The sequence below is a fragment of the Pezoporus flaviventris genome, unplaced genomic scaffold (genome assembly GCF_033815535.1).
Source record: "Pezoporus flaviventris isolate CSIRO_AGI_PZ_B2104156 unplaced genomic scaffold, CSIRO_AGI_Pfla_v1 ptg000043l, whole genome shotgun sequence".
Classification (NCBI taxonomy): domain Eukaryota; kingdom Metazoa; phylum Chordata; class Aves; order Psittaciformes; family Psittacidae; genus Pezoporus; species Pezoporus flaviventris.
In genome coordinates this window covers 2510924-2516057 of record NW_026892591.1, presented here as the reverse complement: position 1 = coordinate 2516057, position 5134 = coordinate 2510924, and positions in this window count along the sequence as shown.

Here is a 5134-nt window from a genome sequence, read left to right as displayed (position 1 = left end):
GTGGATGCAATTGCCCCCCCCCCCCCATTGCATCGCTCTTCCCTTTGGAGCGGGAGCCTCTTCTCTACCCAAGTTGACCAAGCTGGATGCAGGATGCTGTTCCCTGGGTTCACTGTGGCTTGGCTGGTGGTGACGCCCTCACAGCACCAGGGAAGGGCTGTGCTCGGCTGAGCCCCGGTTCGCATTGCAGCCGCGCTTGCACATCAGGACGTGCGGCAGGGGAAGGATTTGGGAGCCTGGGGATGTGTACTGGGAAGCACAGGGCTCGAGCCGCAGATAAGCCCTCTCAGGGGACTCGGATGTCATTAACAAACGTTCATGGCTGCAGCCTCCTCCTTTCTCTAGCATCAAGGGAACTTGGTTTTCACTCCCCAGTGCCCCATACCTCACATGTGCTGTCAGCTGCGCATTTCCACCCAGAAAATAAGTAGGTGGAGGCGAAGCTGGAGCTGACGGACTTGTTCCTGGGTTGGCTTCATCACTGGGGCACCTTCCTCCTCCTCCCTGGAGCTTCTCCAGCTTCCTCCCGCTGCAGGTGGGGGCAGGTTTGGCCTCCCAGGTCTCAGCTTTGTAAACCAGCAGTTGCTCAGAGACTGCCCTGAACAAGGCCAGAGCATGGGGCTGGTGCTGTAAGAAACAGCTCCATCAAGCTGGGACGTGCGACCTTGCCTGATTCACACATCCTGGTGCGAATCAGGATGGAGCCGGTGGGGATGGACCCCCCCAAATCCCTGTCCCCAGCCCCTCTGGCTGCTGTCGGGTGCTGCTGTGCCCTCGTTGATCCCATTCAGCAGGGTTGGAAGTGGGTGACCCACCTGCGCGGGTGTTAATTGTGGCTCTGGCTGCTCCTGCTCCAATGACAGAGAGGGGACAGCTCTGCCGGGTGACAATAATTGTTCTCCTAATTACAGCAATGACATTTACTGGGAAGCCACCGCAATCCCATTACCTCCTCATGCTAAATTCTGTGCCTTCACAAGCACATTCCCTGTCTCCTTCCCCTGGTACAAAGCTCTCTGGATACAGGCTTGGTTACTGCACCTGCAACCATGCAGCACCATGCATAGCCCTGGGGTGCTCTGCAGGGGCGCCTCTTCGTTTGGGTTTGGGGATGGGCTTTTGGGGGGGATGGATATTGACATGTCTCATCCTGCATTTCTTAGCCTTTCACCTGGATGAGGAATGCTGGAGGATGCGGAGGTGACAGCATCCAGGCACTGCCACCCCAGAATGAGCCCATCGCATGAATCCATCACCCCCCCAAGAAGAGCAGCTAACATCCAAAGGGAGTTTGCCATCAATATTTCTCTTTCTGTATTGCAGGTAACCCCCTCGAGCCTGTGCATCCTCGTTTCCCCTCATAAGCAAGCGGAAGGTGCTCGGGTATGGTTAATTTTAAGACCCTAAATATTTTATAAATGGTTGTAATGAGCCAACGTTCTGTTTTGTTTAGCTGTTTATGTGTCATTAAGTCAGGAAGCTGTGAACAAGATACTTTAATTTAATGTGTTGCCCTCAGAAATATCTTTTAATAAAGCACTATAGTTCTTCTCTGGAGAGCCTGAGTTTGGTTAAGCTGGATAAATAACGATGATGTGATGTCTTTCAATAGCTGCTTCTTTAATCCACTCCTATTTAGATGCTACACACTGAACCAGCTCAAGCTAATTATTTAAAAGGAGGAAAACTCTAATTTTAGGATTGGGAAACCAGCTCAGGTGAATTACTTGAAAGGAGAAACCCCTCATTTTCAGGCTTGGGAAACCGAAAGAAGGGTCGTGCACAGCATCAGAGCCATGCCCCAAAGCTGGGCTTCCCTCCTAGGCTGTCCCCTAGCACCACGGTCACGGCCAAGCTGGAGTAAGGGAAGGGCTGAGCTTGAGGCTCAAAGCCACTGCGGAGAAGCAAGGCTCCTCATTGTGCCATTTGGAGGAGTCAAAGAGGTTGGCTCACCTCCAAGGCAGAGAGGAGCAGAAGCAACATCATCCCTTTGAGTTATTGTCCTCCTTTTTATAGACAAATATAGGGAAAAAGGCATCTTTCTCTCTCCAGGATGACTGCAGGGAAGTGACCATCTATTATTCCTTATTTTTTATCTGAGAAACTGAGGCTCCCCTGTAAAACTGATGGAGGAATAAGGTCATTTGTCAACCCAAGTCGTTCTCTTCCATACATAAAAACCAGGGCGAATACAGCTTTTGTAAAACCTAAATTGAAAGTAAATAGCAAGCGGGCAGTTCTTGGTGATAAAACCTCCCATTCTGTAGATTTCTGGTACAATATTTATTTTATCCTTTTTATAACTACAAGTCCTGTCTCTCTGTGTTATTAAAGTAATGCATTTGCTTAACCTGCACTTAAATTCCCTCCCAGCCTTCCTTGATTGTACATCTCACTGCTACATGTTCCCAGCCTGCTGGTCTCAGCTGGACAATTATATTAACTGCTCCTATTTGCAATTACTATGAATCATAAAGCAAGTCTGACTGGATTGTTTTTCTTTATTGAAAATGCTTAAACTTAATGCATTGCTAATGTCCCAGCCATGGGGCTGCTCCTCAGCTCTTTGGGAAGAGCCTGGCTGCCTTCAGGTGCTGCTGACAGAGCATCCTGGATGAAGGCTACCATTTCCTGCCCTCTGCCCATCTCTTCCCCACCAATACACTGCAAGAAGACCCCAACACAAGCAATTCCATTGCTACCTCGATGAGCCCAGGGGCTGGGAGGTGATAAAAGCCATTTAGCCTCATCCCAAAGTGCCCACAGGTGCTGAGCTGAAGTGCAGAGATTTAAGCCTGAGCTCATGGTGCATCTCTTCCCTGAGGCTGCCTGCAATGTGCAACGTTGTGCTGCAGAGACCCTCTCCAAGGAAGATCAGGGAAAGCCTGAGGCAAGCCCAGTGTTCCAGGCTGGAGCATGGGGAACAGGCCTGTTGCTTCCATTGCTTTTTCTGGGTGCTCCTGAGCTCCACCAATCCCTCTTGGAGTTCCTTGTCCCTGCTCCATCCTCATTTGGTAGGACAAAGTTTTGGAGGTCTCTGAAGCTCCTGGCTATCTCTGGTGTCTCTTGGCACAGAGGCAGGTGAGTACTGAGGGGGTGATGGATTTTGTCCAGCAGGAATTGGATGATGTCCCACAAAGCACTCTCATTCCCGCAACTCATCTTGCAGCCTTCAGCTGTACTTTGCTTATGAAGTCCAGCCAGGACAAGTTCCCCTTGTGCTGTGGGTCCAGGGCCCTTGATGTCCCTGGGTTACACTGGGATGACTGGTAAGAAAATGAAGGTGACCTGAAGCCATGGAAAACTGGGGAGGAAAATAGGGATATGGTGGTTATGGCAAGGCAGGGAGAGTTGGAGAGTGGAGCTTGGTTGTGCCAATGCCCATGACTGACAAGGAGCCGTGCTTGGAGAACAGGCTAAATGAGATGTCTGCATTTTGATTCCTTAATTAATATGTTTTAAATGTCACTGCAGGGTGGTTCATGCCAGTCAGCTGAGTACAGATGGGCCTGACCCAAACCCTGGCATCCCACAGCTTCAGGAAGGTTTGGATTTGGCTGGGGCCTGTGTCTAACTTACTGTCACCCCTTGTCTTTTTGACCTGTGGAGCCGAAGCCACGAGGCTGATGTTCCAGCTGTGGAAAAAGGCTTTGCTCACTTGGGATGCTCTTGAGCACAGGGCTGGGAATCCAATGGCCATGGGTGCTCTTGGAGGAGCAGGAGGGAAGCCCTGGGTCAGGCTGAAGAGCTTCACAGCCCCTTTGTGACCTGGAGAAGGCTTCAGGTTTGTTTTTCTGCATTGAGGAGCTGCATTTCTGACTCTGTGTAGGACTTGCGAGCCTGAGGTGGACCCGTGCCAGCTCCGAGCATTGCCAGCGCGGTGGGTAGAGCCGCTCGCTCTGAGCTCACTCTTGCTTATGCCATAAACTGGGAGTAGCTCCAAGGACGTGGGAGAGGTTGGGCAGTGCAGAGCTGGTCCAGGATGAAGCGAGGCTGGTTAAAGCAAAAGCAAATCCGATTTCCCTTCCTAGCCCTGAAACAGGAACGTGTGGAGTTAAGTTCGGATTCGGCTCCGTGTCTTGGTTCAGCTCAAGCCGCTCCCTCCGCTTTAGTCTCGGTACCATCAAAGCCTCCTTAATAAGATTTGTATCTCCACCACATTCATTTTGAGCCCGTTGTTAATGCAGCCAAAATGGCAACATCTCCATCCCATAATAGTTGTGTTTTTAAAGAATTATATGCTTGTTTTTTCTGTTTGTTTTTTAAATCACTTTCCAGGTTGAGGCAGAGCAAGATAACAGTACAGATGAAATCAATAGCACACAGAACTGATAGAAAATTACCCGGGCTTAATAAACTTCACGCATGGCTTCCTATTGCAGCTGTATATCAAAAAGAAAACAAATATAGATGCTGTTCTGGAGAGCTGGTGAGGAGAAGTCGGTGCTGTTTGAAATAAGATGGTTATTAAAAGGGTTACAGATGAGGCAGCTTTTATCTTATTCAGGTGGGTTTGTTCCCTCCTATGCTCTTATTACATTCCCAATGGTTGTGGTTTGTGTCTAGATCTCTTCTTTCTTCAGAAAGACCTGCAAGGAATTGCTGGGTTTCTGATAGCTCTTTCTTCCCTTTATGGCTGGGCTCTGCTGAGATTAATGCTAACATTCACCCCAAAATCTGAGCAGCCGACTCCTTTCAGCAGCCGCAGCATCCTCCAGGAGGGTGACAGCCACTGAATTAGGTCCCTCACCCTCTTCCCCTGGGGAATGTGGGAGAGATCAACATGGCAAAGCAATTAAAATAATCACCACAGACCAGCAGCAAAGGCGAAGGCATAAAAAGTGGGACTAATTTCATGACAAGAAATGAGGCTCTGAACCCAGGAGCAACCAGGCCACAAAGGCAATCGCAGCGGTTTCGAGACCTGGTGAAACTTATTTACTTCTGCCTTTTCCTTGGAGGCTTTTGGGGAAAGGGGGCTCCTTCCCCCCCCATCCTGTGCTGACGCCAGGAGTTCCCTTTTTTACCTCCAGATCTTAACCCTGTGCTTCTGGTTAAACTTTTGGAAGGACAAAAGGAGAAATGGGAGCTTCTGCCCACAGTGGAGCTGCAGGCGCCATCCCTTAGAGCGTGG